Source organism: Lissotriton helveticus, chromosome 3_1 (assembly GCF_964261635.1).
Source record: "Lissotriton helveticus chromosome 3_1, aLisHel1.1, whole genome shotgun sequence".
Taxonomy (NCBI): Eukaryota; Metazoa; Chordata; class Amphibia; order Caudata; family Salamandridae; genus Lissotriton; species Lissotriton helveticus.
Window position 1 is genome coordinate 1,042,125,537 of NC_136061.1, and position 15,383 is coordinate 1,042,140,919.

At 44.6% G+C, this 15,383-nt stretch overlaps 1 protein-coding gene and 1 pseudogene across 1 annotated transcript in view; both read right to left on the reverse strand.

Annotated features, from left to right (window-relative positions):
* The window catches only part of MYO3B (myosin IIIB), a 2,563,893-nt gene that overhangs the window by 365,618 nt on the left and 2,182,892 nt on the right, over positions 1-15,383 (reverse strand). The window lies entirely within an intron of this gene.
* Positions 5,237-6,581, reverse strand: LOC144823242 (sorting nexin-4 pseudogene; annotated as a pseudogene).

Here is a 15,383-nt window from a genome sequence, read left to right on the forward strand (position 1 = left end):
TACTTTCTCCCCTGGTTGCTCCCTTCACCAGGGATAGATCTGAGGGCATCTCTAAATGTGGGTCAGTGTTTTCAGTAGTGAACTAGTGGAGTTTAAAACAAATGTATGTGTGAGTGCAGAACACCTAGGAATTCTTGGCAGCAATGTTACAAAAATATTAGGTATTGGACGGTTTTGAAATGATTAATAAAGATCTCTTTGTGGGTATGCAGATTTAACCACTGCCAGGCCTTCCCCTGTGCCACGCCTTTTTTTGGCTATTTGTGGTAGTTCGCGCTTGGGCCCCCATAACATTTTGGCCACATAAGGTATCCATGTCAAATTTGCGTCCTTTTCTTCCAACATACTGAGAATTCTAAAGGTACCCTGGGTTTTTGGATTCCCGTGGAGGGGACCAGTAAATTAGGCAAAATACAGCAACATTTGGGGTATTTGGGGAAAAATGGGAAAAAAGTGCTGCAGAAGAGAAGCGTCTGTTTTTTCTCTGTAAATGGCATCAATGAAGGGGTTGTGGTGCTAAAATCACCATCTTCCCAGCTTTCAGAAACAGGACATTTTTTGTCAGAAAACCAAAATTTCGTACACAGTTCTGGCATTTTACGAGGACTTGGCTTATTTTCCCTATTTTTGTGCTTTCAACCTACATCTAGTTAGAGGTTGAAATGGGTGTGAAACCAATAGCGGATCCTGGAAAGCTATACATCTCTGACACAATTCTGAATTCTGCAAGGGGTCATTTGTGGGGTTTGGTTTAGTAAGGTTTGGTGCACCGAGCATTGGAGGCTCTTCTGTGACAAGGAGGTGAGGGTGTGGCACACGTCTCCTGGCCATACCACCTGTTGTTTTCTAGCAACTTCTATGTTGCCAACACGAGGGGGAAAATAAAAACAACAAACTCTTTACAATGATTTACATTACTTAAAAATCGAATTGAGGGCAGGGCAATGTGTGTCCTGACCTGTCTTTCCTGCTAGGAATACCAAGTCCGCTCTATATAAAAAAAGTTTAAAAAACAAAGGAGTTAAATAAACGGCATACAAGTAAGTAACTTTTTAGACCCATTTTAGCTTTGCTGTCTTACTTCTGCCTTCATGACCCATCGGTGAGTGAAAGGATGGCTGGATGGATGGAATGATGGATAGGTGGGTGAAAGGATGAATATATGGATAGATGAGTGAAATAATGGATGGATGAGTGAATTTACAGATGGATGGGTGAATAGCTGAGTGAAAGAATGGATGGATGAGTGAAAGGGAGGTTGGGTGGGTGGATGGATGGCTGAATAGATGAGTGAAAATGTAGAGGGATGGATGAGTGAAAGGATGGTTGATGGGTGGATGAATGAGTGGGTGGATGGATGGATGAGTGAACGGATGCATGGATGAATGGTTGGGTGAAAGAATAGATGGATGGGTGAGTGTAAGGGTGGGTAAACAGATTGGTGAATGGGTGCAATGATGGATGAATGGATGGATGCATGGATGGAAGGACAGTTGGATGGAATTTTAGATGAATGAGTGAAAGGGTAAATTGATGGATGAGTAGATTGATAGATGGGTGAATGGATGGTTGAGTGAAAGAGTGGATGGTTGGATAGATGGATGGATGAGTGAAAGTGGGTTGGATAGATAGATGAGTGGGTGGGGGATGGATAAATGAGTGACAGGATGGATGCATGAGTGAAAGAATGGATGAGTAAAAGGGTGGATGGATGAATGAATGGGTGGTTGGATGGATAAGTGACAGGGTAGGACAATGGATGGATAAGTGAAGAGGTGGTGGGACGGAGAGATTTGATGGATAGGTGTTGAGATGAATGTATAGGTTTGACTATGGATAGGCAGACAGATGGATGGACATACCAAATGGTGGATGAAAGAATGAATGGATGACAGAACCTGCTTCAGTTCAGAAAGCAGCTTAAAACATGGCTGTTCATACAGGCACATGAGTAATCTGTCCCTACCGAAGTCACGTCAGAACAGTCAACTCAGAACTACTCAAATAGCGCCATGAAACCTTGGTCAAAGTGCGCTTTACAAATGGGTTGTAACATAACATAACGTAACAGAATGTAAATGTGAAATGGTGGATATCGATGGGTGGATGAATGTACAGATACTTGGATGGAGGAGACAAGAGATCTCTCCAGTAGAGGGCTGCGATCATTTGCTTTGATTGGGTGGTGCTTTGGGTATTTTAATTTTCTGGCTACTTCCTTGAAATGAAGAATAGCTTACAAAAAAAACCCGTATGCAGGGGTTCCTAAAAACCCCAAATGACAATGTTCAACACCATTGTCTGACCGAGCATGAACAAATAGAACATTTAGACTATTTGGGCCCCATTTTGAGTTGTACGGACTAGCGGGATGCAAACTTTGCGCTCCTAATTCCAGGCAATGTCTATAAACACCCTGTTGGTACTTTGTAATTACAAGTTAAACCCTAAGGAATATGGAATAACGGTACGGACCAGAATTTACCAGGTGGTATTAAGCACAATCTTCCCTTTTCAGTGGGGTTAAATTCATACATTTACCAGCTACTCTGAGGAGGTAGTTAATGTATGTGCGGCTCCTGTGCTAGAGGGGAGGGGAAGTGGGACGGGAAGGGGATGATGTTGCCTCACAGGTGCTTTTGTCGTGCCTTAGCTGTTGGTCAGGTAGGGGCTGAGGAACAGTGAAGTCCTTTCACCTGATGATTTTACATTTAAGATTTTCCAGCTGTTATAATTGGGTGTGTTCTTCCTGCATTCACCCGCATGTTTTAAAACCTAGAATAAATGTTATGAGAGCAGTCTTGCTACCCATCTTAGGGCCCTATTCTGATGTGGTTTGGAAAGCTTCCCGACCAAATGGGTTTGGAAATGGTTTCCGACCGAATTGGATCGGGAGAGTCCAACTGACTGAGTATGATACATCCGGATGTTTCCAGATACGATTTGGTTGGACTCCAATTGACTTCAATGGTAGCCTTTGTTCTGACTGAATGCATACGCTCCCATAGAAGAAAGGGGTGGCTGGAGAAAATTGAGCACTCTGTGGCGGGCACCCCCTGGTGCCTGTCACACTGTGCATGGCTGGTAAAAGGGGCCCATTGGTACCCCCACAGGCCCGATTGGGAAGGCTCCAGGTGCAGGGGGGCCCACTACGGGCCCCCAAAGTCTGATTCGGACTCCCGATGCAAGTCGGACTGCATGATTCGGAAAGGCTGTTCAAATCCAGCATCGTACTCGGTCATTCGGAAAAGCAGCCTGTAGAGACGTACGATTTGACTTCGTATGACTCGCTCAGTCCAAATGCCGTCGGGTTCGGATTGAGATATTCCTAACGCTCAACTCTCATCGTACTCGGTTGGTCGGAAACCTTTCTGAGTCGGTCGGAAAGACATGTTCCTGATCCGATTTGGACAGAGCAAATGCCGTTAGAAGGCCTTCCTAACCGCATCGGAATCAGGCCCTAAGATCCTCTCCGTATCATACCATGGGCAACAGTATCGGAATGCGCTGAAAGTGCAAATGGTGAAAAATGCCATATTCTGGCCATAGAACACATTTTGTGATGAAAAAAGTGGAAGCGTGATGAAGCACTGATACATTGCTCTCTTGTTGTGAAGCAATCTCCATGCAAACAGGGGATACTGCTGAATAAAGGGGACATGCTGTGGAACCAGCAAAACCTCAATGGGAGGCACAAAGTGAACACATCCAGAAGGTGGGTTTTCCCTCACAACCGGGATGCTAGTGCACTCATGGAGAGCTACTGCATATAATGCCCCAGAAGGTACCTAGTGCAGAATTCAAGCAGCAAGGCTGAGCTGCCAGCTGGCTCTATGATTGGAATCCCTTACAACAAGCCAATCAGTCATTCATTCCTAAGGGTAAGCGAAGGCTCCAACAAGTGTGTGCTTAGTCATCACAGCAGCGGCGTAGCTAGGGGGGACGGTGGGGGCGGTCCACCCCGGGCGGCACTATTTTAAGGGCGGCGGCCGCGCGGTACTGGTCTTTATAATTTATTTGGCCATGGGCTGAACTGCACCACTGACACTGCGCAGAAGTCATTATGCGCAGCCGAGTGTTAGCAAGCTGTTTGATTTACTACTGCGGCGGCTGCGGTCACCTGACATGGCATCAGGACTGCAAGAGTGTGTTTCGCTATTGAGGGGGAGACAGGAAGTTAAGTTACTCCTGAGAGAGGCGGGCCCCAGTGCGAGCGGGCTGCAGTTACGAATTGTTTCTGTAGTTTAAGTGGCAGACTCTCACTGCTCGCACGGCTGCCTGTGCCAAATTGGTCACGGTGCCTACTCATGCTGCCCTGCGACTGGACCTTTTTGGAGAAGAGAGGTCACAGACTGTCATCAAAGAGAGGCGGCTGCTTGGCTCACTGAGGTATTCATAGTTTTAAAACTAACAGCCTGACAAACACCGAGCCTGTAGCTCTGCTCACTGCTCTCCAGGCTCCTGGGTGGTGCGACGGTGGGTTAGGCTTCATTCAGATGTCCCTTGATTGATTTATTTACAGATTTAATTTAGATTTTGAACACCATTTTTGCCCAAATTGTACCTTCCAGCAACCTGCTATTTCCTGAAGTATAACAATCTTTAAACTTCCACCTGCACTTAACATGGTTTGTTTCCACTCCAGGTCCTTTTACCCAAGAAACTTATGAACAAAAACATTTTACCACTAGTCTGCTTTCCGTTTTTATTTTTAATCCATTCTGGCTATTTTATTTTAAGAAGTGTATCAACTGCTGCTCCTAGCTTTTTGCACATTACTTTTTTTAACTGCTAATTTTATAGGATTGTTTTTGGAATTGTCTTTATTGTAAAGATTTTAAAAATCACACAATAAACAATAAACCTAATGTCTGACTAGGTTAATACTAGTGGCGGAAATAAAAACTGTCAAAGCTTGACGTTTTGGGGGCAGCTCAGATAACACGATCACTTGTGCAGTGTCAACAGAAACAAAAATAGTACTATATAAGAGTAGCGCTGCAAGAAGGCATATGGAACTGAAGGGTGGCAACATTATACCCCGAGGCTCGAGCCTCATGGGATCTAGCTAAATGGTAACCTTTATAGTACAGGTTTTTGTGCTACTCTGCACTTTGCCAAAAGTATTTGACTCACTGCAAATTTGGATGTATAAAGTTCCTCTTCGTACAGAAGTGTGTGCACTTGTGCTACTGGTCTCTGGCACTTGGCTGGGTAGGAACTGGTCTCGGCACGGTCACATCTTGCTGAAACATTCCTTTGCATTGGTCCAAACTTGGATCCCTTTTTGCACATACTAATCTGCATCACAGCGTAACTTATGAGTGATTCTTTTAAGTCATGATTCCTCTTCTTTCTCAAGCGATCTATATCTTCCCATGCATTCTTCACAAATTCCTTGCTCTCTGTGTTTTTAACCTTCAGTTGCTCTTCTCCTTCATCAATTTGTTCTTCAAGTTGTTTTATTTTGGCTTCTCGCTGCTCAGGTGGTTCTTGTCCCAACAGTTTGCTGGTCATTCCCTTCAAGGAGAACGTCCTCACAGTGCTTGTTGTCAGTTCCTCGAACTGTTGTTTCTTGGACACCAGATCCATGGCTGCCATCTCCAAATCATGCTGTGTAAGTTCATGTTTCCGGCACACAGACCGAAGAGCTTTGGCATAAAAGAGATACTCTTTCAACTGATCTGCATAATGCTCTTCTTCTAAGATATCATCAATAGATGCTGCATATACGTCCCATGTGATGGCCGGCGCTCTGCATCCCGTCCCCCATCTCTTTCTCTATGGCACACCATTTGCTGAACACTCTTCCATAATTGCCATGTACTTTATACGCCATACAAGCGGTCTGCAACTCTAGTGCGGACTCGCAGGGGGTGTGATATGACAGACTGCAGTTCATCGCTGTAATGTTTTAGTTCAGAAAATCTCTTGTCAGGGTTCTTTACTCTAAACATTGCATTGATGGCTTTTAATCTCGAATCTGCCTTAATTTGGAACCCTGTCTCATTAACCGCTTCCTTCCATCCACTTTCCTGTGTTAAAAAGGAGTAAAAGATTTTGTTTTGGCACAGAATTGAGTGAGAGGCCACCCGCAGCAGGAAGTTTTCCAAATCAATCATTTGTCTGTCTACAAAGTCTGGATCCATGTTATCAGCTGATAGCTTATGCCAAACAAACTCGGCTCGTTTTTCTGGCAAAGGTGGCACCACAACGCTGGGGTAGTTAACTAGCAAGTAATTCGGTAAAAGTTCAAATTCGCTGTACCGCCTCCAAAGCGAGTCTGGGGGAGAATTCTGTCCTTCGTTTACAGGGTCCACTGACCTAGTCTCTACAAGGTATGCAGTGTACGTTTCTTGCAAATTCATGGCATTTCTCCCAGTTCGTTTTTCGGCTTATGAAACGCTGATCTCAATTTTTTCCAGTAAACTATTTTCCTCTGTCATCTTGAGACTAAATTCTGGTTTCTCGCTCCGTGATGATGTGTGTGGTCAGGCAAGTTTCAATATGGCTCGTTCGTTGGCAGCAGTGGCAGCACAAGGTAGGGTGCAGGTAGACTCCCTAGGACCGGACAGTCGCCAAGGACTTTGAGTTCTTCTGACCGATGGCCTCCAATCCATGCTCGACCTCTCAGTGTTTGGGCTGCCAGAGTTCGTGCTCACACTGCCACCAGGCAGAAGTGTTTTGAAGTCCTGCTGTACCCCCCGCTGTGTCACCAGCCCTGGCCCCTAGGCAGATATTCCCTCTGGGCGAGCCTTTGATGTAAATAAATAAATCATTCTTCACCTGCCTTGGCTCCTTGTGTGATGCGGGAATGGTGGGGTCCTTGTGTTCGTCCAGACGAGCTCTGTGCTGTATGTACTATTTTCAAAAGGCACAAGCCAGAGCCTGTAACTTGTCAATTACCTGAAGTGGCAGCTGCGACTGAGGATTCTGCAGACTGTCAGTGCTGATAGAGTGATGTATGCGGTTGGAGGGGTGACAGACGTATACCTATGAAATTTTATAGGCAGTACTTTAAATGGAAACATAGAGAAAGGGCTGCTACTTATTACGTACAGTACCTATTCGCTCCTCCGAAGTGCTGCTGCTCTCCCATTAAATGTATTACAGCAGTGCTGAGAAGTGCAGATGCTCTTTCTTTTAAATTAAAGTAGTGCAGGTACTCAGTACCAGACACCATCTGCTCGGTTAAAGCAATAGTTTACATGAAGAAGTTTGGATTTAATGATCACTCTGGTAAGGTTTTGTATCATAAATGGCAATTTTACACAGGAGCGAGCAGGTGTAAAGTGTAGCATGAGAGGAGATTCCACAAGTGTGAGAGCGTTTTTGAAGAAGTGTTTTGAAGGAGTATGTGCATGGGAGAAAGCAGAAGAAGGGTGTTGTGTTGCTTTTGGCACCTGTTGAGGAGAACTGCACTTCCATTTCTGGTACTTTGCAGCAGTTTTGAGATAATCTTAAAGTTTCTCATTGCTCAAATGGGTGTATTTCTGGTATTATTGTTTCCCTCGTCTTCATAGCTTGATTTTGCTGGCGAGAAAGTGTCACTCATAGTGGTTTAATGTCACTCATAATGACATTGAAATTCTGAAAATGTCACACATAAGTAATCTAAAACCTTGGCAGCTATGTGCAATACGTTTAATTGGAGAGTAATTGGAGAGTACCAGCACTTCTCAAGAGTGACTAGTACGTTTAATTACAGAGTACCGGCACTTCTCAGAAACAAGCAGGTACTCTGGTACAGCGTGCCTGCTCTTCAATTTTTCCATTTCTAGCTTTGGCAGGCATAGGTAGGTAACATGCCTCAAGGTACTGTACATTTTTCAAGGACGAGCACAGGAAGTTATTTGTTTTTGCTTGTTTCGTCCTACGTAAGTTCTTTCACACGCCCAATTCCAGAGCTCAGCTTACAGCGGGCTGCCTGTGGAGGAGAAGTTGTGAGCTTCACCTGACTATCAGCGGCGATACTATGGGGCAGATTTATGAAGGCCTTGCGCCGCCGGTGCGTCACTTTTAACATGGGAAAAAGTGACGCACCGGCGGCGCAGGGCCTTCATAAATCTGCCCCTATGTGTTTTTCGGACCTCCTCTTTCAGGTGCTTGCCGTTCTTTTTCCCCAGCACCCGCCAGGGGGCGGCAATCTGAAGGATAGCCCCGGGCGCTACAAGCTCTAGCTACGTCGCTGCATCACAGGGAGTGCCCACTCAGCAGAGCGGAGTGCAGGTGGTAGAATTCAATGGCTCACTCTGGCGTCGTTATGCACCTGTCAGGCATCAGTGTGAGCTCTGTTCAATTAAACGTGGTGACAGTTTACTACTTTGTTTCAGATCAGAACGTGCTAAAGAAGAGTTATTGCTTCCCAACTACAGTTACATGAACTGCCATCTAATGCCCCAGGCAGGCCCTCATCGGGCGAGGAAGGCGGTGTGAAGCTGCAGCTGTTGACATGCATGGCCCCTTTGCAGAAGCTGCGAGCCCAGCGCGAGGTCACCACTCTGACTAGTTCGAGCAGTGGTAACGGGAGCTGAGGGGTCAGAAGCACCACAAGGGCACAGGGGGAGACAGTGGAGCACCGACTCCTACACTGCTCCGTAGAGTAAGCAGCACCCTTCAGGCACACTGAGGCAGCGTCTTCTGGTGCTGTTAGCAAAAGCTGTCATTTGGAATGGTCCGGACCCGTTTAACCTCTCGCTAAACACAAATGCATCTCTGACCAGATTTTCTCAAGCTGATGTGCAATCTTTTTTGCTGTGTCTCTCTTCTACTGCAGCTGGTCACTCCCCCTCCCCAAACCCTTGCAATATACAACAACAAGTGCGATGAGGCGCTGCAATCACAGAGGTGAACAACCTATTCACCAGTCACTAATGCAAACTGTAATGGCAGAAAATACTAAAAGGCCGTGTGCTGGGCAAGAACTGATGCACAAATCAGCAATGCGAATGCTAAAGGGGCTTCCTCCAAACAAGCTGATCCCAAGTCCATATCTCCGTATTATTGTTCGGTTGTTGTATTGACATGAGCTCTAGCAGACAGCAGACCTAAAAATCACTACTATGCACGCACATTTAAAAAACTTGCTCTTTGGGTTTCGCTCAGAGCTATTAAATATTCCGCTCGGGAACACAGACAAATTAACATTTACAGCTGACTGGAACAAAATCAGAAACAATAATTGAACGTTTGTATTAAAATACATCCCAGATGTCCACAATAATGATGGTTAACCTGAAGCATATTTTGAAATATAGAGACCTGTTATTTCCGTTCGTATTATAAACTAGGTTTTCAGCCAGGAGCTGCTCACTTGGCCAGCAGTGAGAATGTGCCTAAGCACGACTGTTTCATAGCCGCCATCTTCACGGCTGACTGTCCTCCGTTGACGCTAAGTGCTCTGCTCAAAGAGTGTGAAATTAGCAGGCTCGTGTTGCTGGAGCCCATAAACAATCACCGCATTATGGAAGAAGGACGATTACCAGCTGCCACTGTATATCCACCCTGCAGTATGTATTCTATGCCCCGAGTTTAGGGGTGCCAGTATATCACCGAAGGGACTGATGACTAGATTTGAACTAAGCCCACCTCTAAGAGAAACCAAACGTACAATTCTTAATAATATCTAGTGTAATATACAAATCGTACACACTGAATGTACCATTGCGATATGTCTTTCAAACAAATCAAGGATCTAGCTATGAGACTGCATTTTAATAATTTAATTGTATTCTGTGCCTTCATCAGCTATTTAAAAATATTTAAAGCTTGTGCACACAATTTCAGTTTTGAGGAGGGGATTTTTTTTGTAAAATACTTGCATATAGGTCATAGTACTCAAAGAAACTGACAGCAGTAGCGGCTCCTCGAGGGAGTGCTGCGGGGCAGTGAGGCGAGGCAGGGGTGGGGCAGTGTGGGGGGTAGTAAACTCCGGCATATGGTAGAACGGAGGTAAGTAAAGAAATAAATAAATAAAACAAATACCATTGCTACCCCCACCCTGCCCCTCCCCCGCCTGCAGCACTCCCTTGAGGAGCCGCTACTCACTGATAGCCATTCATTTCTAAAAATAAAATATGAACAACTTTTTTTTTTCAAAATTAGATTACATACAACGCTCTATTATTTATTAGTGATTGCCACTGCTTTGAGTCTCCCTTTGTCACAGTCCATTTTTTCAGGCTGGTTCAAGCCGAAAGATTGGCAGCCAGTTACCAAAGCTCAAAAGAGTTCCCCAAAATAGCCCTCCGCTGCAAAACACTCTCTTTTAAAATGTACCTTCTCATGCAGTTCCTCCAGACTGTCTATCTTTGCATAGCAAACACAACAAGATGATGGGCAGAGTGCTGAAACCTTTCAACTACTCACCCCATGTCAAACATACAGGGATCAAAGTGGAAATATCCAAGGGACAGGATGGACAGTGTAAGGAAGAGAAGAGTAAGGGAGGAGCAGAGGACTGAAGATTATCAAAAAGCAAGCCAACCTCCTCATTGTTTTGTGCTTACTAGTACTTTACTTATGTAGGAATATAACCAGCTGGCATGTTTCCATTTTAATCCTGTAGAAGAAAGCAACAACGCAAGCCACACTTTCTGCTGACTAAAAACCTAGTTTAATACGACATATCAGTGCAAAGGAAGCTAAATAAAGTATGCAGCACAACAGAAAGATTATAGCAGTGATGATAGGAAACCAATCACTGGAGATAATTGATCAGTTGCCTGGGGAAGTTCAATAAGGGAAGGCAAACCTCCGTGGGCTTCGATTCATCAGAATGCCAGGTGCAGTGTTAGGGTGGGATTTACTATTCAACCCACATCCTGCTTTACATTGGATAGTATCCTAAAGTAACACAAAATTGTGTTATGCATTAATTTGCATTATTTTGCTTCAAGTGGGCGTTTATGGATTGTGCATGGATGTTCACATGCAAACACCCATGAGTTTTGATACAAATCTAGAAACATTGGTACAGAGGGATTTGTGCCAAATTCTTACCACTCCTTGGGGCAGGCATAGCGAGGAGAAATGCTTTAATTTCTCCTTGTTTTTCCAGATTTGCGTATGTGCTGCATTATACAGCACACATACAACATGGGGGAAAAGCCCTAAAGCATAGTTTTGTACTGGAAGGGGCACCTTGCAGTACAGGATAAATGCTTAAGAGAACGCACACACCCTTGCATTGTTGGGTGTCGATTTAGATATCGTATCTAGATTTCCCGATTCATGCCCTTATATATATCTTCGCTGCTATCTACACTAAAACACATGGGGGTCCATTAGGTTAGCAGGTGGTTCGCCCCCGCTCGTATGGTTCGCCCCCGCCCGTATGGTGGTGGCAATCCGCCCGCTAAAAACCAACACCCGCTTTGGAATTACCCCCCGCCATGTTAACCCCGGCGGACGGAAAGACCGTCCGCCGGTTTTCCGCCCGGTTGCAGAGTCGACCGGGCGGAAAAGCTGCTAACATGGTGGCGGTGTCTGGGAGACACCGCGATCCAAATTAGCATTAATGTGGGGTTGTGCCGTTCTGTGGCGGCAACGCCGCCACAGAAAGGTAGGCAATTTTTTGCCATTGCGTAGTGGGCCCCCCGGGATTCTGGGGGGTGCACATGCACAACATGGCAGGCACGGCGCGGTGCCTGCCATGTTGTGCATGGAAGTGCACGACATGCCTTCCTGGTATTGTGGCGGGCGGTTCTGAGAGCACCACCCGCCGCAATGTCAGGAATGCACATTGCGGGCACATGGCGGGCGCATCCTAAAGTCAGTAACGGGACCCCTGCACCAATGGCAGGCGGTCCCATTCCACGGGAGGATGGCGGGCGCCCGCCATCCTAATGACCCCCATGGTGTTACGTCTATGGCGGTAATACCCGACGTCCTGAAACAGGTTCAAAACGAATACGGGGCAGAGCCTGCTCTGAATTTAGGTATGAAGTTACTGAAAAATGTCAACCAGGTCTCAACAATAATATTATCTAATATTAAAGGAGAAGCAGCATCAGAGGTAATACGCCAGAATCTAAGGGAATTTGATGTAACAGAGCAACCACAAGAACTAGCCAGAATGATTGAAAATTCCTAGGAAGAATTAGGCAGAGACAGTTTGGGTGGGAAACCAGTTAAACCACAACTGTCTGAAAGTCCTGAAAAGGTCTTTACTAAAAACACTCCTACCTCTTCTAAAAAGAAGTGGGAAAATAACAAACAGTATTTAAAAGAGAAAGATTCTCAACCCAGAGGTAGGGCTCCTCAAAAGGAGCCCTCTGAAAGGAGGTATAACCTCAGGAATAGGGATAATTTGAGAAAACCTGACAGGTATCAAGATACTGATACATGTTCCTCTTGTACCTTTCAGATATCGTCACAGACATTCGAAAGGAGAGGACGGTTAGATCAAAAAGAAGAACGTGTGAAGTCCAACAACGATCAACATGTTCAGAAAAGCAAACCAAAACCTCAATTCACCAAAAAGAAGGTAGCAGGTCTAAAAATCAGACATGCTGAGGATCCTGAGGACACAACTCAAGAACGGAGAATGGGCTCAGACAATGTTGGACAGCGCAGCAGAAGTATCAATAGCTCACCAGAACGTGAAGGGACTTCTGGAGACAGTGGACTTGAATGAAGACATTGAAGTTGAAACTGCAGAAACCAGGGTTAGCTCTCCACATAGGTTATGTGAAATAACACTCCGGATGGAGGGAGACATGCCAAGAAAAGTGAAAGCACTCTTTTAGGAGCGACTTTCAAAGAGTTATGACATACTTCTTGCAGACCAAGACTGGCCATCAGAATTTGTCAGGGAGTGCCCACATGGTGAAGACATTATTATGCCAGCCTTCTCTAACCATGTTCCAGTACATTTAAAATATACTTATGCCAGGAAATGGGCAGTTGCCCAAGCCCCAGCATTATACAAAAATCATGTCGGATGGGATGAGGACTCACTTCATCATAAGATCCAGTTACAAAATCAACCAACTGCACAAAGGCAGTATCCAATTAAGCAAGAAGCTAAAGAACAGGTCAAGGAGATCTTAGATCAACTTGAATACCAAGGGGTGATTAAAACTTGCACCTCATCAATGAACAATCCTTTGTTTCCTGATTCCAAACCAGACAATACATATCGTCTAGTTTTGGATTACAGACACCTAAACTCTTGTTGTAAAACATTTGCAGTGCAAAATGCACACAGAACAGCATTAATGAATAACATTGTGCATAAAAAATATAAAACCACATTAGATATTCCTAACGGTTTCTTTTGTCAAAACATTGCACCTGACCGTTTTCAATAATGGGGACACAGCATCAATTCTGTCGTCTCCCTCAAGGATTCAAGAATAGTCTGGGGTTATTCTCAGCACGGGTAACAGACTTACTACAAGCTTATGGTGACGAGGCATTGTCTTATGTCGATGATATCTATCTAACAGACGATGACCTGAACAGGCACTTGAAGAGGGTGAACACCATTATAATGGGCTTCGCCTCTGAGGGGTATGAATTCAATTTAAAAAAATCAAGAATTGCCCATCTCAACGTCCTTTTTCTCGGATATGAACTATCATGTGAAGGCAAAACCCTGGCAGCCAACTTTTTAGAAAAGTGTGTGCTACTCCAACCTCCAAAAACGCGAAAAACTTACAGTCGATTCTAGGTTTCCTGAATTTTGGAAGAACTTACATTCTAAACTACGCAGAAATTTACAAACACGTGTAAACGTACGCAACTTAGTGATCCGAATCATTCCGGGTCAATGCGGATTCACCTACTTAACTTTTAACGAAGGTGAGAAAGTTCCAATTGCATTCAAATCATATTTGTAAACACAAGCAGAAATTAAATTCCAACACGGGGTAAATCCACGGGAGGCCAGGGAACACCATCCACCTCTGATCATCCCCTCTCAGATCTGGTAACACATATTCAGCCACAAGAGACATTTATAGGTCCCTTGGCCAGTCAGTCCCAACTCCGGAGGTCCAAATACCCCATCAGATGCCGTGAAAGGAAGATGGAAAGGGGGGCTGGATTCTATATCTCAATCAGTGCTAATCTCAGATCCAGAGAAAGAAAAGGAAGCAGACCCCACTGATGGCAATCTTGGTAAAAGAGGAGTAAGGCATGATATCTCAGTGCAAGAAATGCTTGTAACTCTCCTCCAAAAACTAAGAGATATGAAGGCATCACTAGCACATGAAATATCACACCTACACAACAGACTCACAAAGATGGAGGAAAATTTAGGCAGTCTACCAAGAAGAGTCGCTGAGGTGGAGGCACGTGTTTCTGCCTTGGAGGATAACATCATCTCCACCCAAAAAGATCTTCAGGCGTTGAATAAAAACAAGTGGCAGATGGAATCAAAGCTACAAGATTTAGAGAACTACAACAAAAGATCTAATCTATGCCTGGTGGGCATACCGGAGGGTATGGAAATGGCGGGAATGGTAAAATGGACTGAATCATTATTGAGAAAGGCAATACCTGAATTGCAAGGGGATCTTACAATCACCAGAGCCCATAGGGTACCTGCACACAGGCCTGCCAATCTCAAATACCCTCAAACAATTTTAATAAACGTCTCAGATTACAGAGTAAAAGAGCAAATCCTATGTACAGCCATATCAAAGAGATCATTAACTGTCGACGAAATTAAAAAAATTAAATCTTTTCCGATATGTCAGCCGCCTCTGCCCACAGACGTAAGGACTTTGTTAAAATGATTGACTCCTTTAAGGCCAAAGGGGCACAGGCAATGATTGCGTAACAATCAAAGCTAAAAGTTCTAGCTAAAGGAAATTTATTTATCTTTACGGACACATCAGAAGCCCAAAACCTCTTGGAAGGCCTTACAGTTATATAAGGGAAAAGAGTCTCTGTGGCTATATATATCGGGGAAAAAAAATATATATATAAGTAACATTTTGAGAAGCAGTTGAAAAGAGCTCCTAGGGAAGGGTGAAAGGGGCGAACCAGGGGATGCAACAGGATGCAATAGGATGGCATCCAGTAAGAAGAAGAAGAAGAAGAGGAAGGACTGTGGGTGGGACAATTTGGGGTTTCCCTTCTACGGGGTGGTGGGTGGGGGGGCTGGTGGTGGGGGTGAAGCAGTTAGAAAAAGAGAGTTTATAGACGAAGGGAAAAGTTTTTACTTTCTTTCTTTGTTTCTAGGAGGACGAATAATGCTGCTAAGGAAAGTTGTTTTTTGCACTATGTTTCTTTGATTCATGCATGGTATATTGCACATTGAACATCGTACTCTCATGCACTTTATCGCACAGTTTCTATGTTTAGTGTGCTGCTCTAATATTTGCGTGACTTGCACTTTAAGTATTAAGTATTTCTTGTTTGTCTGATATGAC